At 38.5% G+C, this 14,910-nt stretch overlaps 1 protein-coding gene across 4 annotated transcripts in view; it reads right to left on the bottom strand.

Moving 5' to 3' along the window:
- The window catches only part of APC (APC regulator of WNT signaling pathway), a 95,735-nt gene extending 81,149 nt beyond the window's left edge, over positions 1-14,586 (bottom strand). For all 4 annotated transcript variants that reach the window (XM_069002640.1, XM_069002644.1, XM_069002645.1 and 1 more), the window contains exon 1: positions 14,482-14,586. The gene's annotated coding sequence lies outside the window, so the exon portion shown is untranslated. The remainder of the gene's footprint in view (positions 1-14,481) is intronic.
- Positions 14,587-14,910: the final 324 nt, after the last annotated feature.

The following is a 14,910-nucleotide window of genomic DNA, read 5'->3' as shown; positions in this document are numbered from 1 at the left end:
CTGAGCTGATTGCTTGGTAAGGTTAAGAAAGAAAATCCTCCAGCTCATTTCTCAGGACCAGTACAGAACTTCACCATTAACTGATTAACTGATTTCTGTGTATGCAGAGATGAGCTAATGTGGGAGGCAACACTCCTGCAGAAGGAAGAAAATTAACTATATCTCAGCTGAAAACCAAGATGAGGACAAGAATGGACTTGTGCTCTCAGGTAGCACAACCCTCCAAGACACCTGGCCAACACACAGTTTTTCAGCTCACTGCCATATTAATCACTATGAATAATGAGTCATGTAGTATTTTTCAGTTAGCTTTTGTTTTGGAAGCATTCTTACTATCTTCAGCTTATTTATTCACCATAAAAATATGTCATTGGATGATTTGGGTCTCACTCCCCTAGGGAACTGCTGTTACACAAGGTTCTAGGCAATAGTGGCATATTGATTTTTTCCCCTCCTCTTCTGGCACACAGTTTAGTCAGTTTATTGGAAGTTAAAAATATACAGCCTCAATTCAAAATATATGTTGCTGATATGAGTGCTAGGAGTTACATTTTTCTTCTGCGGTTTTGAATGAATAACATCTTTAAATCTTAATTTCAGTAACACTAGTGAGGTGGAAAAACCTTTTTTTCTTTCATTGGAGAGGGAATTGTTTTTATAAAAGCCTCAGAAATCTATTATATGATATATTCGCCTAATAAAGAAGGTCCAGCTTACTGAATAGCCAACAGGTGATAAAAATTCAAGCATAAGCTTCTCTGCCCAGTATTCAAGCAGCATGAATACTTTTTTTAAATTGATCTACCTGCAGAGTAGAAAAGGAATACAAATTTGAAATATCCATTATATTTCTAGACAAGTTGCTTCCAGCACCAAGGTCTACACATTTAGCAACAGTGCCCTATGATCCATATTTTTAGGAGTCACACAAAATTGGCCTTTCTTTGGGCCATTCATCATCTTGAAAATCACCATGCATCTTCAAAGTAACAAAACCAGCATCTGAGACAGCTACTACTGAAAATTTACCACTACCCAAGTCACTTCAGTAAAGTACTGGGAAAAAGCAGCTGAAGAAAAGGACTGATATCCAAGCCCAGAACAAATAAAGCATCAGTGGAGTAATAGAGCAGAAAAAACCAAATTTAAGTCTGTCAAAAACTGAGAAGGCGGGAGTTCCTTGATCTAGGTAGAATACATATTTCAGTGCCAGCTTCTCCTCCCAGCTTTAATCCAAGGTCACCAGCTTCTCAACCAAAATACCTAAATTGCATGCACTAAATCTGAACTAAATGAACCATTATAGACTTGCATGACTAACGTATATAATGTTGCAGCTCTGTAGAAACACTCAGGTTAAGATGTAACAATTAAAAAAGCTAGGATGACTAGTGTACTTTGAATCTTATATTCCAATCCGTTCAGACACAGGAAGGGAAAATTCTAATTAATCACAGCAATACTTACAAAAGCTCTCCATCACTAAGCGTACTAGAAGAATATTTCTTCTCCTAACATGTAACCCTAATACTTCAGCCTTAAATGAAAAGATTGTATTTTCAAAAGCTTCCAGTGCAAGTCAGATAGAACACTAGCCCTTAATCATATTTAACACAAATACTCCTTCTCAGCATAGATTGGCATTTCATTTATCCTTTACTCTTTCATAAATGTATATATTTCTAATGAAGTACTGAATCCCTTGCTAGAAGTAATTTTTAATGTTTTAATGTTAAAACTCAAACTATTCAAGTTTAAAGTTTGCCTGGCAAGCCCAAGTAAACTGAGCAATCCCAAGTAAACTCTGGCAAACAAACACAATACATTCTTTCTACATGAACAAAAATTCCAAATAGAGTAGTCTTGCAGGGAAACTTAATGCCTGAAAATTAAGGTAAGCTGAGAGCTCAAAAATTTTAAGTATTTCCCACAACATTGAAGGAGTTAATTTTGCAAGCTAATTACCCCAGGTGGCAAAAGAAAGGCAGAAATCTTCACAGTAGGTAATACTTGTTCTGACAAGGAAGAAACAATAGGAGCGATCCCATGCCATTGACAAAATCCCTTCTGTCACTTGAACAGAAAACCAAAGTCCTTCTCCAGAAGCACACTAGGCAGTAATTGAAATTTTCTTATTCAAGGCTATGAATGAGCTGTTCTCCAGTCTCACTTCTTTATTTTTTTTGCTTTACTTGATTTTTTTTTTTTTGCTCCATCTTGTGACCAGACACTTGGGAATTTCGTGCAACACTCACGTCGTGGCACTTACTCATCATGTTATCACACGCATGTGACTAAAGTCATCTGGATGAGTGACTTGACCAGAACTGCTCCTGTGTGCCCAGATGTGCACCCACCATGCAGAAGGGTGGCACAGTGTGACAGGACACGGCCACTCCACCATGTCCAAGCACTTCCAGGAAAGCCTGGAGTCACAGCATGACTTCACTAACTGATCTACAAGAGCAGGGGTATTCTAATCTACACCTGGCTGACACTTTTCCTGGTGTTCTCGTATTTACTATTTTTTGCCCTTCCTTTCCCAAAGAGCAAATGCTGGCAAGTGCTGGTAGTGAGGCTTATGACAGCCTTATTGCCCAGTCCAAGTGCCTGGTAGTGTTCTGCACTGCAGGCTATGAGCAGCGGAATTCCTTTAGCACAACAATCGTGTCTTTTAAAGGATTTGAGGTTTCCACAACATAAAGCAATTCTGAAGCTTATGGAGCTTCTAGAGAAGAGAAGCCAATATAATTATATTTAGAACTTAGAAAATGCAGAACAGAGACAAGAATGACGAAGAGCACTACCCATCCACGTTCAGAAACGGTACAGTAAACTTAAAGGAACACAGACTGAATAAAATAGACAATTCCTCTTCAAACAGTGAACCAGGTGGCAAACTGCCCACACAAACTTGGCATTTTAAAGAACTCCATCTCTTGTATGTCACTAGTCAGAAAATTTTAAAACAGTAGAGACTGGCTAAGGAAGTAACAGATAAGTACATTCCAAAGCTGCCTATATTCAGAGCAGCTGACTTTTAAGACAAGAGTTAATATACTGGCAGAGAGCAAAAGTAAAACAGCCATGGCAGCACCTGCACCTTGAAGGTAGGCACATCTTTCCAGCATTTTCCTGAACAAGTTAAAACATTCTAAATCACTTGAGACTTCTAAATTAAAAAAACAGTGAATTACAACCAGGCTTTGTCATTACAACTAGTTTCAACAGCAAGTCTTCCTTGCTGCACACATACCAGACTGTCACAGGGACTCTTCAGTAGCTTTACATCATTCTGGGCACTATTTCACTTGTGAAAAAAAAAAGACCTGGACATCTTGCTCACAAGTAAAATTGAGAGTGATTTGGAACAGTATAAAGACAGTCATGTACAGACAACTACTCTTTCATGGAAACAAAGCAATACACAAATCCACTGGTTTTAGAGGAAGACAAGCTCTCTTTCTCCATTCAATTAATTCTTTTCAGCTTCCAGCACTTGAAACATTTTTTTGGGGAAAGCTTTATGAATCAAGTCTAGTTCTCAAGGTCTTAATGACATTTAGACATTTAATTAGCAAGCCATCACTTGGACTGGCATCTAAACCTTTTGTCAGGGACCTAATACCATGCCAATTCAAACATCCCATTAGTCTTATATTAACTAAAAAGAAGCCCCATAATATTCTGGCTACTTGCTTGAACTGGCATGGATTAACACAACAGTGGAATGAATCCAACCAAAGGCAAGGATATAGATTTACAGTGTATACATGTTAAATTAACAAAGATATTCTAGGACAAAAACATAATAACCATATATGTGTATGAACTAGTACTCAGGCATGCTTTGTGCTTCCTGGTACCCTGCATGAAATGTCAGAGACATTCAAGTGAAAAAAAGGAGAAAAAAAGCAAAAAGACTGACCGAATTAAAACTATTCCATTGATTCCAAGCTATGCCCTGCTCTTAAAACTTTCTAGAACTCATTCTGAACAATATTTAGACACTTACACATGTGAATTAAGTATCATTATTCTATGTTGCCATTTCTCCCCCAACACGTTCAGTACATCAGATTTTTAAAAAGTCATTAACATATATAATGACACATATGAACAAATAAGCTATATTTGGAACTAAAGAAAAGTTACAGTAGCAAGTGCCGTTTTTCATCTCGTATTTCTAATTTAGACCTGTAGTTTCCACTGAAATAACAAAACACAATATAGAAAAATGCTAGAGCAAATGCTAGAAATCAGTTGCATGCATTCCTTGCTTTTGTGGAAACAGAGTCACTACTCCACTAGACTGGGCTAAAATTAGAGTCCTATACAATGAAATGCTTGTAGTTGAACAATTTGAATATCATGGAACAAAATCCTAATAGAGTAATTTCCCTGAAATACAGGGGAGAAGGAAGACTGGTACCAAGAACATATTAAAGAAACATGTATGTAAGGAAATTGGGAAGTATTCAGTTGTCTTTAATCCTGGTATTTATAAAGTCTGTAAACAAATATTTCAGTCTATAACTAAATACAGTAATAACAGTCTTATTAAAAAAAATCAATTTAGCTCTATGTTAAAAAAGCAACTGTGTGGAAGGATACATGGTCATATATTGGATTCTGCTAACCTTGGAATCTCATGTATCTCAGCACTGCCTGCTGACACCATCTTCTCAGCAATGACACGTGACAATTGTAGCATCAGGGTTACTGGCACTGAAGCTTTTACTCTTCATGTGCTGACAAATAGGCTTTTAATGCCAGAAGCAAGTAAATTGTAACATAATTTCAGCTTTTTTTTTAAAATTAGTCTAAATCCTAACTTATAGCAGGTGCTATACAGCAATGATTTTTGTTGTACAGCACCTGCCAACAGCCATCAATTTTACCCAAACTTCATTCCACATACAAGTCTTTTGTGACTAATACAGAGTAATCAAGGAGACTTTACTTGAGCCCTTGGACTGCAAATTCTGTGGGAAACAGATTAGAAAGAGCAGAGATCTTAAATGCAGATCTTTCTGAGCAGAAAATACAGACATTGCAAACAATTTCAGTGAGAGAAGGCAGGCACTTAACTCCAGAAATCCCATTATTCAAGGCGTATACAGCTTTTTCTTTGAAGAATGTCTAACTGAAATACCTGTATCTCTCCCCCCACAACACAGCTGAATTTTAAAAGACACAACCAAAAAAACCAAAACCCACCAAAAAACGCTTTCTTATTGAGGAGTTCAAGATGACTTTGGTCTTGTATCCCTTCTACTATAGTAGAAGAAGCATAGCTACTTAGCCCTTTACAACCTATGCTTTGCACATCATAAATGGCAATTTTTCACTCAAAGAATTCCTAAACTTGAGGGTAAGAGACACTCTTTCCTTCAGGCAAGCATTAGGGGCACTGGAAGGGCATTGGTGCAGGCCTGAAAGTACAAACTTTTCTTTTGGAATGAAAGCTGATTTCCCTTTGTCATGAAAATTAAGTGTCTACTTATGTACTTGAAGCTTTTACTGAACGGCAAAATGATTAGATGGCTGGCATTTTCACTGAAATAAGCAAGTTGCTACAGAATACTAAAATTTCAAACCAGGAACTACATCAGCTATGGGAAAAGTATTTTTTACTAAATAGGCAAGAGTAGTGCAAAGGTCACCCACTTGGACCCTTAAAAGACAATACATGGCCTTCCGACAATGTTTCAAAGCATTGGGCACTAGAACTCACCATTTAATTGCATGAAAAAGCTAAGAAATGAAGGCATGCCAAATTTCTGGTCCTACAAACAAGCTTAAGTTTTTTCAATAGTTAAGACCAACATGACCAACCATCAAGATCAATATGATTACCAAAAGACTTTGCAACACAAAAAAATAATTTGAAATGTACTTTCAAAACACATCAAATATTGGCATAGTGTTTTGGAAACAAGTAACCATGGAAAAGACATATGAAATCTGAGCAGCACTAACCTAGATGGACAGTAGCTGTATGACACTAAGATGTCAGCAACTTGAGACAAAGTGGAAGTTCTCTGCAAGACTTGCATCTGAATTTAGAACTACAAAGACAGCACTACTATGACCTGTGTCCAAGAGGAGCAGCTGAGGAACTCAGGATTTTTATTCTGACACTGTACATACCATATACAGCTTAATAAAATTAAGAGCTTGTTTGATCAAATTACTTCACTCCATTTCCAAAAGAAATGTATTGTTTCGTAGTTTGAAACTTACTTAGCCTGTTCCAAAGGATGTCAGACTTAAAAAAGCAATGGAGGTAACTGTTGATGACTGAAATGACAATCAACACTGCTGCGGTCAAAAAATGTTGCACTATCCAACAACCCCTCTACAGATGGTTCAAGCAGGCAAGGAATGGATTGCATTACTAAACTAGACCAAAGAAATTAGGCAACTTTCACTCCACTGTTTTTTTAATAAAGAGGCATTTTAAATGTTTCAATTATCAATGATAATGGAATGTTTCAATGTTTCCATTAGAAGTAAAATGAAAATAAAAGCTGTTGCTACATTACACTAGTAGAAGAAACTTTGACCATCTATGAGGATAACAAGCAGCATGACTGCTTCTTGTAGAACATGAATATATCTGCTCAAATTCTTATATCAAAGTCTCACAAAACACTCCTCCTACAGCTAGGGAATTACAGAACAGACCTGTTACCATGTCTGTTTCCAAACAAAGTTGTTGTTTTTTTTTTTTTAAAGAGTCTATGTAGCAACGGGGGGAAATGTTGGAAAATTCTTTTAACCTTAAAACAATAGCATTTGATCCCTATCCATTACTAATGTGTAGTTTTGTACCATATAGTGCTTAGTTAATGATATAACTTTCCCAATAACTTTTCTAAATAATTCTTCTAATTAACTTTTCTAATTTATTGTTTTAATTAATCACAAGCAGTGTATATTTCTGCTCTGTCATCTGTCCATGTAGCCAGCACTTCACAAGGTTTGTCACAGCCTGCTATTGTGGGAACACAGTTTGGGAAAATTACTGAAACTTTGTTAAACCAACTGCAATCAACTTTGATATGCTTCAGTGATCTCAGACCTAAGAGCAGGTTAACAAAGCCTGGGAGAGAGATCTATTGCTGAAACTGGACACAAGGAATGCAGAATTTATGGGCCACAAGGACATTTGGAAGAACCCTGAAATAAGAAAGTAACAAAGACAAATCAATAATTGTCTAGAATAAAGATAAAAGGAGAGAAAATGTGGAGTAATTAGGATAAGAAGCAAGAAATCAATAACCAATAGAAGATGGAATACTAATTAATGAAGATAATTACCTAATTTATAGACAACGAACATTAATTTCTTTGTTTGCCACAATGCATAGTGGAAAATCCTGAGAGTGGGTGTGGATATCGGGTGGAGGTACCCCATGCACTCAGCAAACTGAGTAACGTCAACTTCCTAGCCTAACAAACTGGTTGGAGAGTTTATTTCAGGGTGGTGTCCGAAACAAAAAACATTTCTAAAAAAATTACAAACTGAAGGAGTGTATTCTCAAAGCTACTAAATTCCAGTGCTCCTACGTAGGTATCAACATGGTAGATTTCTTTCTTATTCCATCCTACATATGCTCCCAAACATAGCCAAAGAAAGGTTCATTAATTTTAACTATGTAGCAGGACTTTCTAAAATGTATGTTCAGCATATAAATAGTTTGTATATTAAAAAATAGTAATACTGTCTCTGAAAAAAATATTATCCTCCTGCATAACAAAAAGCCTGCATACCTGTAAAAAAAGCCATTCTGACAGGCAGTCCTTTTGTAATAGCATACACTACTGCTTTTTAAGACGACTGTGTAAGCTTGATCTTCAGGTCTGTGCTGCAAGCAATAACAAAACCTTCCCCTTCTCCTCCTTGCAAACAAAACCACTGAAATACAGGTCCAGTTATAAACTCACCTCAATTTTACCTCTCTCTGCAGCACACACTTTTTTGTAGTTGTGTGTTGTAATTAAGAGAAACCAAGGAGAGGCATGAAAAGCAGTATTTCTTTCATCAAACTCTCCTGGCAAATGAATGATTTCTGAGAACAGAGATCAGTGTCAATTAAGAACTTTCTATGCACACTGAGAAACAGCTACCCATAGCAATCAGGAAAGCCATCTTTACAATGTCTTGTCTAATGAATTGTAGAGCAGAAAAGAATCTACAACTCTATCCCAATGGAGAAGGACACAAATTTATTACAAAACTACTTATAAAAAACTATTAATTATAAAACCCAAAAGCAAGAAACACTTATCACGACAAAAATCTCTCCACACTACATGCCACGTTTCTTTGTTTTTAATAACACACTAGAATTTCCATGAAATTATTCCAACACAAAGCCACATGACATACAACGAGCAGATTTGACAAATTCCTTATAATAATTCTGATGTAGTAACACTTTGCTCCTATCTCTTTGAAGTTTATTTTGTTTCTCCAAGCATAACACAAGCAGCAACATGGGATACAGATCCATTCTGTCTATATCTGAACAGGGAGGCCAGGGAGCAGATTGCGTCTGTGACCAAAGATAGTCACGCAACTTTTGCACAGAAAAACTCTTGCAAAGACACTGATGGGTAATTTCCACTGAGGTTACAGGGATACATTTAATGTTACAGTACTTTTTATTTTCACCTCTATGTTTGAACCTCATTTCTTATTTATATAACCAGTCTGTATTATATTTTTATTCAAAGTCTTTTCCATATTCCCAAAACCAGTTACAAAATAATACAAAAACATAAAACCCAAAACCAAACAATTCATACATTACGAGACAAACCAAAATAAGGAGCAGGAATCCACTTCAGCATATACAGCAACACCTGTAAGTTCTATCCTGACATGCTTACCCAGACATTCAAATGATTTTTTTAGAATCAAAGAATCATTTAGATTGGAAAAGACCTTGAAGATCATCAACACCAATAACACTGCCAAGCCACCACTAAATAATGTCCGTAAGTGCCACAACTACACATCTTTTAAGTACCTCCAGGAACTTAGAAATTATAAATTGTTTTGCCACTTTGTGATATTCCATTACTTCCCTTGGCAGCCTGTTCCAGTGCTGGATGACCCTTTTGGTGAAGAAATTTTCCTTGTTATTCAACCTAATCTCACCTCACCCACTGATTCACTCTTTCTGATCCCTCTGCAGATCTTTCCTTCTCTTTGGCAGATCAACACTCCTGCCCAACTTAGTGTTGTCTGCAGACTGTCTGAGGGAACACTCCATTAAACAGGACTGGCCCCAACACTGGACCCTGGGGAACACCTCTGGTGTCCAGCCACCAGCTGGCTCTGACCCCCCCACTCATTCAGCACCACTCCCTGGGTCCAGATGCTCAGACAGTTTTTCACCCAGTGACACTGCACCTGTCCAAGCCACAAGCAGCCAGTTTCTCCAGGAGAATGCTGCGGGAGACAGTGCCAAAGGCTCTACTAGAGTCCAGGCAGATAATATCCACAGCATTTCCCTCATCCACCAAGCAAGTCACATTGTCACAGAAGACCAGGCTGGGTCAAACTGGACCTGACTTTCATAAATCCTCACTGGCTAGGCCTGATTCCCCTGATAATCCTGCACGTGCCCCAGGATGGCATTCAGCACAATCTGCTCCTTGGCCTGCCCTGGCACCAAGGTCAGGTTGGCAGACCTGAATCAGAAGTCACCTCACTACCTACACAGAGCCCACAGCCCACAAACTCCAGTACAGTCTGAAACGGAACAAGCCAGTGGGAGCTCGAGGCAAGTGTTTCTCATTGATCAACTTCTCCTTGATTTCAACTTACAGTATGCAAATAAATTTAAATCTTACTCCAAGAAATAGCAAAGTACAATCCAGTATTATATCGAGTTTTATGACTTACTTTACTTGAAGTGAGAGAACAGTGAGACAAAATAGACATATTTGGCTAATACAACTAAATTTCTGTAAAAAATGTGTTAAATCAGAATTTATAACACTGTTCTACAAGAAAAAAATATTGCTTAATTCTAAAGAGATTCTTGGCTGAGGTTTTTTAAATAGAAGAACAGCAGCAATGTGGACTCTCCATAGCAGGGGCTTTGGAGAAGAGAAAAAGCTCATGTGATCCTGAGAAACTTTTTGCATTAATAAAGGGAGAGCCAACTCACACAATTTATGCTTTCATGATTTCTTTGCACTCTTGTCACACAACAATGAGAAGTCCTAGTTTCCTTCCAGTTCCCTCCACATGCCAGTTACTACAAAAAAAGGCCAGTCTATTAACAGCCAAACTCAGCTTTGTGAAACTCAGCACCTTTCAGAATCTATTTAAAGCAGCCAACAATCATACCATTAACAGCACAAATAAGAGCTTTTTATTGATATCTGATTTCCAGAAAAATAAGCAATTTTCACTTCAAGGATTTAACCTATATGTGAAAAGCTAAGTCTTAAGTAATGTTTGACTATGTCACCAGAATTCTATTATAGGGTAAGAATATAAAGTTCATATCTTAGAAAAAAAAAAATCCCTGCATTAAGAGAGGCATCATTATACTATTTCACACAGCCTAAATTCTTTTTATTTTGAAAATAAAGTCTACATGAATAGGTCTCTTCTTCCATTACAGATTAATATTCTATCAGCGTGGGGTTAAAATGCACCCCTGAAGAGTAACACTACACTTATGAAAGCTGTATCAAAATGCTATTGATACTTAAACTTCAATGTTTTAGTTTAACATTTCCATAGAGAAATCAAACTACTTGTCGTCTTACACAACTGTATTTACTTATTCAGAAGATATTCTTGTCTACTGAATTTTATGTCTTATCTTCTGAAAATTCGTGTGGAAGTAATGGCAAAATGAATTCCCTCTGATCTCAAAAAGCATTAATGTTTTCAAAATTTCTTATTTCCACCAGCGAGGACTAATATTTAATAGAGAACTACTGCTTTAAGACACAAATAAACCCAATTAATCTTTGGCAGTCGGTTCAAATTAGCATATACTATCTTAGTGACCATCACCAGCAAGCAATATCAGAGGTACTGTTACAGTAGCACATGGAGATACCAAATCCAAACAAGCTTTCTTGTTCTTCAACCTTTCTTCCAACCACCTACCTCTCCCCTCTCCTTTGCTGACACATCCCGGTTAAATTGAGGTACAATATTGAGCAAATGCTCACTGCCCAGTAGCTTTATCACCCAGCTACAACTGATGTAACTCAATGCTACCTTTCAACTAAAACGGAATGGCAATCATGCAACAACTCACATTCTACAACAGCACACTATTACTGTTATAAAATAATCATCACAGTTATTTTTAATACTATTTTAACCAAAGTTATACTTGCAGTCATAATTCAAGTTGGTTAGGACCAAATCCCAAGTGTGAGGTATTGAAATATTTTAAGTTGGGTATGAAGGGTGTCAAAGGTATGACTATGACGTAAAAGTGGTTTTGCTTCGCCAATACTGGTAAAAAATGGATGATGAAAACAATATGAGCTTGAACAGCAAACAATTAGAAGATTCAATTAAAAATCAGTTACAACTATTTCCCAGCTGAGTTCACATACATTCATGCAGTGTGTTTAGTACATACATTTTTAAACTTAGAATGGAAATTTCCAAATATACTTCAGTGATGATAAAATAATCCAACTACACTTTTTTGTTTGAACATTCATAATATTGATAGTTCCATTAAAACGCACAATGTTCTAAAGTCTGTATTTTATTAACAAAGCTTATTACATACATAATTTCAGCCCATTAAATGATTGCTTATTCTATCAATACCCTATAAGCTATGAAAACCACACTGTGAAAACAGGGTAATGTGATATAAAATGACCACATATTGCTATCTAATGTCGAAATTGTACTGAGACAACTCACAGAACAATGAGGCACAATAAAAAACCCAAAGGATTTTTATACTGTCAGGTAACTGTGAGAGAAGATCACAGAATTAACAGATTTCTACTGTACAACGCTACGAAACAATTTCTAAGAAGTTGCAGAAGTAGAAACAAGATGCACGCTATCCTATATCAGTGCTGTGCTTTCACTTCCCACTCACAGGATGTGTAAAGGTAGAAGGGACACAGTAGCTCATCTGGTCCTACCTCTCTACGCAAGCAGGGTCATCTCAGAGAACATTGCTCAGGATTGTGTCTAGGTTCTGGAATATCTCCAGTGAGGGAGACTCCATAGCCTCTTTGGGAAATCTCTCCCAGTGTGTGAACATCTGCACAGTAAAGAAGTTCTTACTCATATTCTGGTGGAACCTCCTGTGAATCAGCTTCTGCCCGTTGCTCTTTTCCTATTAGTCAGCACCACGGAGAAGAGTCTGGCTCCATTCTCTTGACAACCTCCCTTCAAATACTTACAGACACTGATAAAATTCTGAGGCTTTTCTTCTCCAGACTAAACAGGCCCTGCTCATTCAGCCTTTCCTCCATGGCATTTTATGCACACATGATACTTCAGAATAGCTTGCCAATATTTCCAGAAGCATATATCCAACACCTGTGTGAATAATTCTGTTTATTGTTACTGAGCTGCTTGAAACACTAGAAAACTAGAAAAGTTAACTATTAAAAACCAATTTAACCTATTCTGCTTGTGCAGAAAGAAGGAATTTTCAGAGTTTAGCCAAGATAAAATGAACCAAATAAAAATTTTCTTTTTTAATGATAACAGGATTGAGGAAGATTTACAGTTAACTAAGCTTTTTAGTTTTAAATATAGTGACAGAGAGCTGTAACTGCCTTACTCTTACTTTCTATCTAAATAGAAAAGATTCTAGAAATAACCTAAAAGTATTTATGAAAAATAAATACATAAATATAAAATATACCTATTTGTGTATAAAGCATACACAAGGTACTGTAAATACACAACACTGGTGTTTGTTAGGGCCAACAGCTACTAGTTTAGCATCAATACAAATCAGAACAGCATCAGAAACTCACTGGACACAGTGGCACAGCACACTGTTGATGGTATTTGTTGTATGTTCTAAAGAAACTGTATTTGTGATGTCAGTCACATGGGGAATATTTTGTGCAACAGATGCCTGGGTACCAACACTTGACATACCTGAGCATGGGTTTCATTGCATGGGGAATATGCAAAAACAAGGCAGGCTGTAATACATGTTTTATGCTCAACAGTTTCCTATTGTATTTTTCAGCAATAAAAAATAATTCAATACCTGTATCACTATATGGATGTCCACAATTTTTTTTCTCCTTTATGCAACCAAGTATATGTACACTTTTCACTAAATATTGTATTATTTTGACCCCTAAGGCATCTGAGGAGAGCAAGTACTTGCAAGGCCTTTGTCAACAGAAAGAACTATGCTATAAATAGTCTTTACTGCAACTACAGGAAAAAAACATATCAAAGAAGCTGAAGCATAACAATGGTCTCATGACGTTCACTTTAATATTTCTTGCGTGCTTAGGATTGGATGAACACATCTGCCATAAATTTTTTTTCAAAGCCAGTATAAAAATGTAATATTATGGCACCTGGAGAGGAAAAAGCTCAGTTTCTCTGCATTTCAAGTAATGACCTAATCTCACTTAACTCTTGATGTAGACTTAATTTACCAAATTGTTAGTACTCCTGAAGCAAAGTTTTCACACCTGCACTTCTCCACCTGTACATAGAACTATCTCCTCTTGTTCAACCAGTATCTGGTAGAAGCACATACATGAAAACAGATTCTGCAGAACCACATTTTATTTTTTTCAGAAAGTCAGAAGTTTCTGTGACAGCCTTACCAAAAGGTTTGTCTTCACAGCTCTACAGGTCAGCACCATTATATTGCTTATAGCTGGGGGGAACACACGAGGCAGCAGCAAACAAGTCAGATAATTTAGTACACCCGCATCTTCATTTCTCTGCACTTACTCAATGAAGTCTGATGTTTACATAAATCTGAACTACTTTGCTTTATATCCAGTCAATTCCGAAGCTGTGAACGGCTGCAAAAGCTAAAATTACTGAGGCTGTGGTCACAGACACCTGTACACACCCACCCCTCATCACCACAGGTCAGAGGGCACGTAACAGAAGAAACAAAGCCTCCTAACACAGAGTTTCGAGATAAATGACTCGTTTAATAGTGGAGCTTTTAAACTAAGTTTTTGGAGGTCAAGGCCTTTAAATATATTTTCACAGGAGACAGCGGCTCAGCGCTTCCTAAGACACAGCCTTCGTATTCCAGTGGTATTCTAGCTATGGAGTACCTGAATGCTTTCAGACTTAATTTTGAAGAGCCAAACCACTAAGTGACGTCAAATTACGTTGCGCTACCGCAAAATAAATAATAATAATAAAGGAAAGCAAAGCGGCTGCACGGGCTTTGAGTGACACGCACTGGACCGGGCGGGGGCAGCGCCCCGAGGGCTCATCCCGGTCCCGGCACTCACCTGTCAGCCTTCCTCTGCCCCCGCCAGCGCCGCCGCGGCTCCTCCGACGCCTCCGCCGGGCCGCCGAGCTGCGCCCCGACCCCGGGCCGGTGAGGGGCGGCGGGCAGCCGCGCATACGGGGCAGCCCCGCTCCCTCCTCACCGGCTCCCTGCCCCGGCTCCCCTGCTCCTCATCCCTGCCGCGGAGCTCCGGGGAATCCCCGGCCGCCTCCTCCCCAGCCCCTGCCGCTGTCCCTGCCCGGCAGCCGCCTCCCCTCAGCCGCGACGCCGGGGCCGCGTCCACCCCTTTCCCTCACTCGTCACCCCTGGTCGATGCCCCCGCGGCCGCCATCTTGCCCGGGAGGGGAGAGGGGCGCGCGCAGGCGCGGCCGCGGCGATCCCGGGCCCGCAGCGGCACCCGCGCGCACGCGCGGGGGCGCGCCTCGCCCCG

The sequence above is a fragment of the Aphelocoma coerulescens genome, assembly GCF_041296385.1.
Source record: "Aphelocoma coerulescens isolate FSJ_1873_10779 chromosome Z unlocalized genomic scaffold, UR_Acoe_1.0 ChrZ_unloc_scaf_1, whole genome shotgun sequence".
NCBI classification, from domain to species: domain Eukaryota; kingdom Metazoa; phylum Chordata; class Aves; order Passeriformes; family Corvidae; genus Aphelocoma; species Aphelocoma coerulescens.
This window is presented reverse-complemented; position numbering and strand designations above follow the sequence as displayed.